Source organism: Crotalus tigris, unplaced genomic scaffold, assembly GCF_016545835.1.
Source record: "Crotalus tigris isolate CLP2741 ecotype Arizona unplaced genomic scaffold, ASM1654583v1 scf7180000018484.1034840, whole genome shotgun sequence".
Classification (NCBI taxonomy): domain Eukaryota; kingdom Metazoa; phylum Chordata; class Lepidosauria; order Squamata; family Viperidae; genus Crotalus; species Crotalus tigris.
The window spans coordinates 583,836-597,436 of NW_024097032.1; positions in this window are offsets into that span (position 1 = coordinate 583,836).

Genomic DNA, 13,601 nt, shown 5'->3' on the forward strand with positions numbered 1-13,601 from the left:
GAAAGACCATTTGGTTACAGTTTTTTTGAAAGAACTAGCCCATTAGTATTCAATTAGTATACAATTGTCTTGATAGGGTTATCTTCCATTCAATCTGTTCTTCTTCCTTTTCCTCAAATTTCTTCTGATTTATGTAAAAGGTGTTTTCCATTTTCAATATTGTCACTTCCTTTTCTGATTTTTCTGTTGGCTGGATCTGTTGGTCAATTGGATCCTCTGTCTTAGTATTTAGTTGTTCCACTTCTCCTGTTATTTTCTGCATTGTTCTTTGGTTATAGTCAAGATCTGGGTTTGTATATCTATGCTGGCATCTTGTTCCTTTATGTTGCATCTTATTTTGTCACAAGCTGAAAGAATGGTTTCATGTATTGATTTCAACATAGAAAGGATTTTTTCCTGATCTTCATCCATATTCTGTTGATAATGTGTTAAGTTAAAGACTTCAAAATCAAACGTTAAAAATAGTTTTTTATTTTTTTATAGCTGGGTATGGGACATCTATTTCACACGTTGTAGGTAGTCTTTATAGTGGAAATTGCCAAGTAAGAATTTATAGTCCAAATTATTCCATCATCTTGTGTAATAACAGATGCTTCTCATGTAAAGAAATAGGAAAGCAATTCCCCATATAAAACTCTGAAAATTAGTAAAGGTTTACCTTAATAGTTCAAACAGGCCAGATATGCCCCCCTGAAATTCCTTCTTTACAGATGAGTTTTTCACAGGTGGTATCTGTCAAGGTCAAAAGAGTTTTTTCTAAAGTCTGGGCTTAAAGCAAAGTTTCTTTTAGGCAATACAAGTTGTAATGCCATACTTCGCCACAAGATGTCACCTATGCCATTTAAAACTTTTTAAGTCCAAAGTTTTTATAATAGTTTTTCAAGGTTTATTTCTTTTCTTTTTAAATAAAAACAAATGTCTCCAGTAAAAATAGGAAAACTTTTAGTCCCCAAATTTCAAAAGCACATGCATCCAATTAGATTAAAATTGTTCTTATAGTTGCTCTGTTTCCCCTGGGTAGTCAGTCGTTGCTATTCTTAGAGGGTGGGGTAGAAATTCCCTTCCCTCTCTCCTCACAGGGGGAAAAGTACTTTGGGTAGCTTTTACAGGAAAAGATATTTAAAGTCTTAAAGAGAAGATCAGATCTCACCCAGTTTCATCCGCAAAAAGAACCATTTCCAGAAGAGTAACAATCAGGTATCTTTTTAGCCAGAAACAGCAGTTGTCGTGCTTTTTTTAAAAAATAATAATTTAAGTAATTATAGAGAGCAATTTCAGGAAAGAGTGTGCCTGATTCATTACAGTAATGACTATACTCAACTGAATGCATAGTTAATGTAGTGTCAGGGGGATGAGATTTCCCCTTTCCAAGAACCTACTTTAAGATCGGTTTCTGCAACCATTCGCAATCAAGATCCAGCAAATTAAAACAGGATCACTGAAAGGAAGCGATATAAAGCTGTTTCTTTTTTTCTCTTGCTGCTAGATTAGAAAGTTATGGTACAGAATATTTAGGAGAAAGATAAGCCTCTTTCCCAACGATCACTTTGTATGTGCATGATTGTGAATTTTATCATCCCAAAACAGTCCTCAGCAGGGAGCAAAAACAACCCACTTTTTCTCTGGGAAATGCTCAATATTCTTTTTGGAACTCACTGAAAAATAAGGTAGTGGTGGTTTGGTAGGATAAGCTCCTACGATTGCAACTGTGCTGTGTGGTTAACATTTCACTGTTTGCAACTGCACATCACATAGACATCAAAAAGGCTCTTGGATAAATGTGCCTGGCAGATTTGTCAGGCACAGAGTGACTGTGTTTGTGTTGTGTGCTTTTTTATGGCCTGGAGGTGCTGTACATGTAGCATGGAGCAGAGCAACTGAAGCCAAGCAATGCACTTGGAGAGAGGATTCCCAAATGAAGCAGGAACGTGTAAACTACGTTTTAGCTGATTTTACATTATTATTTTTACATGGATTTTTAATTTTTTTTATTTTGTGAAATTGTACTGTATGTGCACTGCTGAAGTCACAATTTGCAAATCTTATTTATTTTAATCTTTCCTGGACTTCTTATTTTTACAGTATTAGGAGGATTATGTATTGTATAGTATTAGTTCCAGTTACTGCATACTTGTTTGGTGTCCTCTTGTGGTTGACATTATGAACTACAAAATTACATTAAAAAGGCAAACTTAACTATTGGATGATACCTTTACAAATGTGATTAAACAGTTTACAAGTTTTTACGTTCCCTTGAACTGTTTATAATGGAGTGTGAAGACAATTTAAAAATTAGGTCAAATGTGACAATCAGGATGTCTGTTGTTGAAAACTGTTTCATAATGATGTTTATATACTGAAGACATTTCTCAATAGTGGGCAGGTTTTACTTAAAATTCACAGTTAAAGTAGTAGTTCAGCTCCAGCTCTAAATATAAAACTAAAATGAGTTTCCAATCTGTTTCTACCTAGAAGGATGGAAGAGGACAAGAAAAAAAGAAAAGAAAACTATCTTTATAACAGCAGCAAAAGCAGTTTTGAAAACAGTTTTGGTTATTTGGGGGGGGCAAGTCAAGGTGTTGGTTATTATCTCTAAAACCCTAAATGGCACAGGACCAGGTAACATACAGGAGCACCTCTCCCTTAGGTTATCTACCTGCCTATTCTTCAAGGTCCTTCAAGGGTGAGTGCACTTCAGATCCCTTCTCATAAATGCTGTCATCTAACATGACTTAGGAAGTATACCTTATCTGTAACTGCCCCTGTCCTGTGAACACCCTTCCCCCAGAGATTCCAGACCCCTATATTTCTTGAATTCTGGAAGACCCCAAAGAGTTTATTTTCCCCCACAAACATTGGAGTGCATTGAGACCAGAACCTAATAAAATAATATATTGATACGTGGAGAAATGTTGCCTGAGTTTTTATTTTGTTTGCAGTTTATTTGTTTTTGTTGTTTTTATTATCTTGTGAGCCATGCTAAGTTGTGGCTATATAAGTTGAATGAATGAATGAACAAATGAATGAATATGAATGAATGAATAGGTGTCTGAATCAATAGCTACTCTCGCTTGGGTGGAATCTGAGCCTCTTTCTCCCATCCAACCTTAGACAGATAGTTCAGGATTTTTGCCACATGTCACTTTTGGCCTAAGAAGGAGCTATACAACATCATCGATGTGTCAATGATACCTCACCCCAAACTGCCAGACAATTTCTATCAAAAGGCTTATATAGATGTTAAAAGGGTGGGGGTCAGAGGAGTGAATCCTGGGGTGAATCCTACTATAATGTTGCACCTATGAGTTAAACCTTTTCTTGCCTGCACTAACCAACTAAATATACTGGCTTGTAAGGAGCAGAACCACCTCTTCCATCCTTGTAGGCAGGCCAGAACAACACTGTTTGTAGTCAATAGTTTCATAAGCTTCCAAGAAGTCCAGAAACATGAGGATGGTCACATTCTCTCCCAAGTATCCCTGAAGCTAACCAGTATGGTTTAAGTTTTATATCTAGGCCTGAATCTTTACTTCCATATAATTTCCTTTATCCTGTGATTGACCTATGTTTTTCAATAATATCTGGAAGAGCGTCTTCTCAGAACAGCTAGCTCTTCCTATCCTTGCAAGTTGTGACATAACATTTCTTTTGCTCTAACCACAATCAGACAATTATTTTCCTCTTTTGTAGCAGTTAATATTGAACTTTCCTCTATTTATGCCTAAATGAAGCAACTCTTGGAGTGGAGAAGGAAAGGCTATAAAACTTTTACAGGCTATAAAACTTTCCAAACCAAAGCAACCCCTTTGTGAGTGAAATTCCAAAGGCTGTCCTTGCTCACCTGGCTGATTGGAGATAGATCCCCAATGAGTATATTTGGTGACAATTTCTTAATAAAGTTTGTCAGGTTTGTTTACTGTTGTCCTAATGTTGCCCATGATGTTTTTGTTCTTTTGTATCCATTCTACAAATCCTAAATTAACCATTGACAGACCAATTGATAAGCCAGTTTGGTGCAGTTAAGGCACCAGGCTAGAAAGCAGGAGACTTCTTACTAGGGTTAGGAATGACTGGCCTGAGGTCACTCAGTTGTCTTCCTGCTTAAGGCTAGAATTCAGTGTCTCCAATTTTCTTCCCTGTAGTGCATCAAACTAGCTCTGTATGGTCAAATTACATAACCAAAAATATAAGGCATCATCTTATTGTCACAATTAGAAGGAAGAGATAGCTTCATCTGAATCACAGTTAGAAATGTGGCCATAAAAACAAAGGAAGCCCATTTAAAGTGTATTTGTTAAAATATTATTTTGAGCTCTGCCATCCCATTTCAATACCATAGTGAGAAGCTAAATGTAGCCTTTATAGTATAGGTTTACCAAGAAAATAAGTCTGCAGTCATGTTCACTCTGTAACAACTTATTAATTACAAATGACAAAGTACCCCTTTGATTCATGTACTCTGTCATATAATACTGAAAGATGTTTATATTAAAAGTTGATTTTCTCTCATAGCAACATTAGTAGGAATTTAGACATTTGTGTTTCTGCTCAGTCTCCTAACACTCTGGAAGATGTGCTCCTTCATGATGCTAAATTTTACTTAATGTTGATTCTTACATATATTATTCTCTTTTTATCTTTATTTCTTATAGCAGTGGACTGCATGATTATGATAGTTCAGAAATGCTTAATAAAAGATAATTTTAAAAACAATGGAAGGAGATGTATAAGTATCAAACTATAGAGGCAAATCCATTGAATGTTAAATTTTCTCTTCAACCCTTCCTCCCCTATTGGTGTAAGGAAAACAGCCTAGTTTTAAATACCGGAAAAACCAAAGAGATCATTGTTGATTTCAGAAAAGGCAGGCATGGCTACACTTCTCTGTGCATTAATGATTCACCTGTGGAGATGGTTACCAGCATCAAATTCTTGGGTGTTCAGCTAACGAGTAGGCTGACTTGGTTGCTCAACAGTGAGAAACTGGTGAAGCGGGCACAGCAGTGTCTGCATTTTCTGTGTTGCATGAGAAAAGCACATCTTCCTTCCCCTGTCCTGACCACTTTCTACAGGGGGACGATTGAGAGCATCCTGTTATACAGCATCACAGTCTGGTTTGGAAGCATCACTGCTTCAGACAGGAAGAGAGTGGTGAGAATGGCCGAAAAGATCATTGACAGTTCCCTCCCTCCCATCCAGGACATAGCACAGAAGCGCTGCTTGAGCAGGGTCCTTAGATTCTCTGGGACACTACACAGCCTCTTCACGACCTGTTTTCCTTGTTACCTTCTGATAGGTGGCTTCATGGTATCCGTAGCAGAACATCCAGATTCAGATTCAGCCATAGTTTCATTCTATACAGCATTAACCTTGTGAACTCTCAAGCTTCCTCCTTCTGTTATATATTCAAGATGGACAGTATTTAATATTTATTTGCTACCTATATGTAGGTGTGTGGGTCTATACCAGTGGTGGGTCTATACCATGCTGTCGCCCCAGTCCTAGGCCTTCAGCTGGGTTTTATAAAACCTTTTTGCTTTAGGCCACTGCCGCCGTGTGCAAAAAAAAAAAAAAAGTTCAATCTGTCAATTTCAACTTCTCGTGGGAAAAAAAAGATCTTGCAAAGTTGGAATTGATTGATTGAACTTTTTAGTCCCACCCAGTCTGCCATTACCACCACAGTCATGGCCACCCAATGGGCCAGGCCCACCCAATAGGCCATGCCCACCCAATGGGACACACCCAGCCAATGGGACACACCCAGTCGGCACTTGATGATGCATAAGTGGGTTTTGGGTTGCAGTTTGGGCATTCAGTCTCTAAAAGGTTCGCCATCACTGGTCTATACATATGTTGTTCATAGTATGTTTAGGTTGTGTCATGTATATGTTTCACTTTGAGAGTGGGCAACTAAATTTCATTTTTGATGTGTGCCGTTGTGCCCACAATAAAAAAATGACAATAAAGGTTATCTTATCTTATCTATTGAGGACAAACAAAAAGATATTTTTCCAAATCTAGAGTCACACTCTTCCACTCACACTTGGAAGTAAATATCATCAAAGTCAACCATACTTCCAAATATGTTGGTAGAGAATAAGATTATCACAGATCACTTCTGTACTCAGTAAATATCCATAGAAGTAAACCATAAGATTTGATAAGCATTCTTGCAAACTATTCCTCTGAAATGTAAGAACCTCAGAATGTTCCCCTGAAAAAGCTGTTCTGCTGATGGAAACCGAATGGGTAAAAATGTGCAGCATCATAAACAACAAAGGAGTCCATTTACAACTTATAACCATTAAATCAACTGCCATATTTTCCATCAACTTCTCAGAAGCAATGTTCTGGGCATGATTTTAAAAGAAAGATGGAAGCTCAGATGAATTGTGACCTAATGTGAGGAATATCACTTTATTTACAAGCAAATTTGATGAACTAAGAGCAATGATGTCTAAAAAAATGTTTGGCGCATTTGGGAGGTGATAACAACTACAAGCAATAATAACCTGAATATTATAATTAATGGAGTATAAACATTATGACTGCTAGGTGATGTCACTCATCAACAATCTGTGGAATAATGTCATCCTCAAGGGAAGTTGGCTGTTCACCAGATGTGCCTGTGTGGTAAAATTAATCTCATCAACTATCTGAAACATACAACCACAATGCTCCATTGTGAATTTAGAGCAGCCACTATGGCTCTCTGCAGTAAACTGGAGAAATGTACTGCTGACTGGTAATGAAGAGAAAATGGGAATGGAAAAGAGACAGCCCAGGAATTGATAACATTTTGCTAAGAGTGAAATACTTAACTTATTTGCCCTAGTGTAAAATCTTCTCTAATATCTGATAATTTATAAATGGTTTCTGGGTGGAATGTAACAAATTGTCTGAGAATCAGATCTGTAAGCATTTGCTACACTCAAGTGCGCTTGTATATGAACGAGGTGAAAAGGCCAATAAATTATTTTCTTGGCAGATCAAGGATGAGGAATTTGAAAGATCTATTTTGGAAACAAACACTAGATACACAGATGGTAATTTCTAGCAGAAAATTAATCAGGCTCTTTTGTCGCAGACTCTGCCTGCAGTTTGCCTCAATGCAGTAACTCTGTAACATTCAACTGTGAGAGCTTGATGTTCCCAAACATTCACATTAATTTGTAGGAAGTTATTATTTTTTTACAGTTTTCTGTGCTATGACTCGCTATGTATGATCAGATCAAAAATTTAACCAAGGACTGCACCAGGACTACTTTCACAGATTATTTCAGGCATCAGTAGCTTTTTCAGGGATGGTGAAAACGAAGTACTCTTCCATGAGGCACTTGCATGGAAAGATGGTTTCAAGGCCAGTTCTCAGGTAGTCATAAGCAAACAGCCTGATACCAGATCAGTCTGTTACTAAAACAAGAAAAAGGTAGAAACCATAATCTCACTATAAATATATCTTGCATTTGATATTAGAGCAGTCACTGTCATTCTTTCATAATGGCTTCTTTAGCACCTCCATGGAAATTAGATTGTGCACATTTTTGAGAACCAAGATTTTTTTTTGCAGCTATTACAAAAGTTTAGAAATAAGAGGAAAATTACAATGACAAAATTAAGTAATCTGAAATCCTGTACCACTCTGAGAGAACCATCTTAACAAAGAAAGTTGGTAAGGTAATAGTGGATGTTGAATGATGAAAAATCATTTCTGTAATTTATTATTGAAAAATTCCCCTGTGCAAACCAGTTCTTTTGATGGCATGAAACATTGTCATTTAGCAAGAATCCAATTTAGAAATTCACTCATAGGATCCAAGAAAGACAAGTGAGATGCAATCTCTTTCTCAAAAAACATCAGAATAAGCAGAATATTTGGTCACCTGTACTATTCTCTGCACTTATTTGTCACAATTGCCAAAACTCATGATTGTAACCTATCTAGCTGAATCACTGAAATCAACTCAGTCTGGCTATGAAATTAGCATAAGTGTCAAGAACAGAGTTGTTCAAGACAAAGGGGAAATGTCTATTTTGTAACTTCTCTGGCCAAATGTCCAAATATAAATTCTATGTAGGAGTAATCTGTGAAAAATGAGAAGATGTACTGTACAATTCATATTGGTTGACGAAGGTCTTAAGCTCCTTAACTGAGCTGTTCCTTGTGCAGAGGCTGGTGGTTGCTAGATTTAGCTCATCTGTTTTATTATTTATTCCATCACTTGATTTAAATGGTTAATCCAGGCAGCCACCTGGGTCTAATGATGATATACAATACTTGATCTTTATATTTATAATGAAGCAAGATATTTGTAACTTGTTCAGTGATAAAGAGTGACTAGAGAATTAGTTGCCATGATTCATATTTGGAAATACGAAGCAAAGTTTGCTTTCCATGCAGAGGTTGTAAAAATTCCACGGGCCTCCATTATTTGCGAAGGCAGTAATTTTGGATTAAATTTCCAAGGACACAAAATGTTAGGTAAGTAAGTTATTATGGAAAAGATAAGAAGCTGTTATGAAAGAATATTACTGACCTCTGTGTGACAGATGAGACCCATATTTTTAATTAAATCAAAGTTCAAATTCTTATGCCTCTTTCTTCTGATAACACAGTGCAATAGCTGGATAATCATCTGTTTTGGGCGCGAAATCTGGTTTCTGTCTCTTGTTTTGGTGATGGACAGATCTGATATCAATGGTTTAGTTGTGACTATGAGAATTAGCTCCCACTTCAAATAAGGAAGGTTTACACACTTTTTTGTATTACTGTAAGTGACTTCATTTGGCCTTTGAAAGGCATGTTGGAAGGGAATAAAAAAAATAAGTAAAGCCAGGGCAATTATATATGTTACTCCCCATGCGCTGTAATTGTTTTCTATATTGTGTGTATGTAAAATTGCCTAATATATATATATATATATATATATATATATATATATATATATATATATATATATATATTATATGTTTAATAATTTTTTTCTTGCAATTGCATTAAAAATTAGTTTGGCAGTATTGGGGAAAGAATTCAAAGGGCTTCAAGGAAAGATCATGGGGTCTGTAGGATATATATCTTTCCAATCATTCTAAAAATAAAACAGGAAAGCAAAAAGCCTGGTCTTCCATTGAACCTAAAGAAAACAAAGATCCTATCTATCAGAAAATTGGAAGAATTTCAGATAAATTATGTGATAATAGATGTGATCGGTAGTTTAAATTTTTTAAGTTCCAAAACTGATATAGAAGGTGAATATATAAGAGATTCCGAGAAGAATAATGATGGGCAAAAATACATTGGGTGGCTTAAGTAGACTTAGAAAGATTGTGGCATTTGAATTAAGATAAAATTCAGAATAGTCTACTTGTTGGTCTTCCCTGTTAAGATGTATTAATACAATGGGTGGACTCTGCGTAACAGCAAGGGGGAAAAAGGTAGATCTTTAAACTTTGCTGCTGGAGGAAGCTGTTTTGCATTCCTGGATAACAAAGGGGAACCAAATGTTCAGTACAGTTGGAAATCAAACCTGAATGCTCATTAGAGGCATGGATATAAAACTATTATACTTTGGACTGATTCAACTATGGAAAATATGATGAATCCTGCCCATAGTGAATGAAAGGAAAAGAAAAAGCTGACTATAGGTAAGGTGATTACATGGAGCGGTAGAAGGTTCATGAATTCATCCTCAAGAATTGTGTAAATAGCACATAGATCCAGCTACAACTTGAACAAAATAACAAGAATTTACCTCCGTAAAATGAGAGCAAGCCATTGAACCCTGGAAATAGGTAGATATCTCCATAATATCAAGAGATGAGAGGACAAGCAATATAACGTATTGTGGACAGTTATTCTAATAGCAAGGAGATATATTGGTATGATTTATTTTCTTCTATGCCTTTGTTTCAAATACTTTTTCTTCTGAATTCTTACACTTGTATAGAGCATGGCCTGGTAATATCTAAGATTTCTAAAGCAAGCATCCAAGCTTTCCATTTCTTCTGTTCCCTCACGTCTGCTGGTTTCTCATATTTTGATATGATATGGCTCAATTTTTTAAGGGAAAAAAAAAGATTGCTTTCTCAATTACACGGTCAGCCACTTGTGGCAGGCAGGATTTTAATGGTACTAGCTTACATACACTTTTGCTAGCTGGTAAGAAATAATAAACAACAAGTGTTATTAGAAGTCAGAGTAACTGCAGTAGAATACTATAGTATATAAACTTTGGAATTACTCCTAGGAATAGACTTCAATGTAGTCCTGATGTCTGGGAAAGCTGCTGCAAATAACAATATAATCTGAGGAACAATGGCTGTTGCCTTTGAAAAGAAGGTAAGGCTCCCAAGAGCCAAAGGAATATACAATTCTGTTCTGCATTTACATTACTCCACAGTCTCTAAAACTATGACTAAGGTTTGTACTGCTGAAAGTGATGGTGATATATTAATTGACTTATAATGGACAATGAATCAATTATGACACACTTTTTGGTAAAAAAAACTAGAAGTCAAGTAATACATTACAGACTACACTTGGCAGAGTAGCCACAAAGGCCTTGGAAAATATATTCAGATCATGGGAATAAGTTTATACCTACAAAGATTAGAAAATCATAAAAGATACTTCTCTGCTTTCCCTATAATGCTAGTGGAAGCAAAAGCTTGATTTTGAAGAAGCAGGATAGAAGGAATGTTTATGCTTTTGAACTTTGGTATTGGAGAAGATTCTTGAGACTATATGAAAACTAATGCATTATAGAACAAATCAATCGATTTGAGGCACACATGACCAAGTTTCAATTGGCCATATTTTGGACACAATTTTCCAAAGGACCTAGTTCTCTTGAGAAATCAATAATTCTGAAAGGAAAAAGAAGAGGATGATTAGATCATCCCTGAGAAAATCTATCAATGTGATCACCAAGAGTCAACACCAACTTGAATGTACATAATATGTACATTCATAAAAGCGCACAGATGTATCTTTTGGACTGAAGACAACTTTCCTATTGCTGATACAAGGAAATAACTTGTACATAAATCAGTCACTAGTAATTGGGATTCCAGAAAAAAAAAGTCAATTAAATCTAGGGAAATTTTACTTTCTAATTCAGATATCTCTTTGTGTAGAAAGAGATCTTGGCTATTCTGTACATTGTGTTCTTGAAATTTTGAAACTTGGTCTAATTGGTTCTGCTAGTTAGCTAGACAATTCTCTTTATGAACTGTAATTTTAAAATATCTTTCTTGATCTGTGTGATGATAATGCTTATGAAAAGAATATTACAACTAAAAAAATCCAACAATAAGAGCAATTTGATAGTGGAATCAATCAAGCAGAGGCTACAAAACAAAGATCTTGATTTGGGGCCGTTTTAATTGAGCATGGGATTGATGTAAATTTTATAAATGTCACACTTTATATCTTTGATTTGTAAGTACAGCTTTCTTTAGCCATTTATTCACAAATTCAGTGACATTTGTAGAACTCTTCTGCTTCATCTAACACCAGTAGCCTTAGATCTAATCTGAAACCACATGATATTTATTAGAAATTAATCCACTGAAGACTGTGTTTTCTTCCTTGACAGCAAAAACTATAATCAATTTCTCCTTTTTGGTGAAACAATATTATGCCATTACAGTTTTTTCTGCAGTTCCTACTATGAGCACCAGAGGTAGTTGTTTTCACAAAAAAACCCCATCTGATATTTGCTCTGTTTAATCACTTCTACTACAGTGTGCCCTATTAACATTTCCCAGATAATTGTTTATGAACTGATGTGTAATCTAATGCTTATCTTTACTACAGTACTGGAAATTGTAACCTAGGAGGCAATTAGTGCAGCACAAATAGCAAAATCACCACTTATTCAAGGCAAAATTAAGCCCTGCTAAAACACAGTCCCAGGTTGATAACACACACCCAGCCTGTCCAGTGCAAAATCCTCTGACTTAATGACAACTGCTGAGAATGATGAGATTTGTGGTTCAGTTCAGTGAAATGTACCACTAGCTTATAGACCTGATACAGCTGCATGTTTTGCTGTTGGTGGTTATGAGTTCAATCTGGGTGGAAAATGTGTAAGATATTTATAAAACATTGTGAAAAACTGATTGCATGAGGTATAGGGGAGGCATATGCTTTTTGTTACAAAAGGTCTCAGGTTAAGTAAGGCCTCAAACTCAGGACAAGCATTGCCAGCCAGTTGCTATATTCACAGAGGATACAAAATCACAAACCAACTAGCCACATATATTTTAGTGTCAGGTATCATGCATATCTAGCCAATGTGAAAGTTTGTAGTTCAGCTTATTATGCAAATCCAGAAAATTTGATCAAATAAAATGCGGTTAATTTAACCTTGGATAAACATGGTTAAATTAACCAAAATAATTTTGAAACAATGATGGACCAATGTTCTCATTTAGTATGGAGAAATTTCATATGTTTTTATGTTCTTGATTGGGTATATAGTTTATTGAAAAACTGCACCATTGTCTTTTTATTTTATTTTTATTTTCCAAAATGAATGAATTCTGGATTTATCTTACTTTTGAAAATGGACTGTTTTGGTTCCCTTTTATATAAAACTCATCACATAGCAGGGCTAGTCAAGGTACTTAGAATATATTTTCTGAGGAAAAAAAATGTTTTAATAATAATGAAAATGAAAATGATCCAGACAGAAATGAGTAATAATATCCAAAATAAAAAATATATAAATATCTAAGTAGCAATTAGTGGCTAGGAAAAAAAAGTGTTGGGGGAGAAAGAGGGAGATGAGAATTACTAAAATCCCCTTTTAAAGATTTGTTTTGTTCTGCTTTTTAATTTTTTTCCTCAAAATCCTTTGTGTGTGTATGTACTATATATATATTTGCTTGTACATTTTATTTAATCAATTAAAAAAGGGGGCTAAAGAAATCTCCAAATTTTTAATAGATCTTTAGATTACATTTTTTAACAAGAAATAATATTTTAGAAATGACCTGATTGCATTTATGTTGAGATGCAGTTGAAATATAGTAATCTAAATATCTCGTTCTATTTTGGTAAGAAGCTATTACATATATTAACTCAATTCTGAGTTTAATATCTTCAGATGTTCATATTCCATCTCTTATCAAATGGGTGCCAACCTCTGGAGAAAGAAAATGGATATGATGAAAATATTGTTCAGCATCAGAAAAACACACACATGGCTTTAACTATGTGATGGTTTGAAGAATTGATTAAAATAGATTAACCATAGATGATTGTAACAAATCATGGTTTTAACTTATTGATATATGTATGTCTGTTAATATACATTATGCTTGATTTTGGTTTTTTACAGTATTTTTCCTCTTATAATTTTGTGTATTTTCTGTGGTTTTTTTATTTAGTTACTAAAAAAGAAAAAAATGAGCTCTTTGTTTTGTGCTATTTGCAAGTCAGACTCTTGACAATAACAAAAATGCAGAAAATATAAATGTTGCAAAGCAATTTATAAAAGTAGAAACTATATTTTAGCTGATATCACTGCCTGATTGTTGCTAAGAGCTGGGAGTTCATAACTCCTGTTTTAGAAAAAATAAACCATATACTTGTA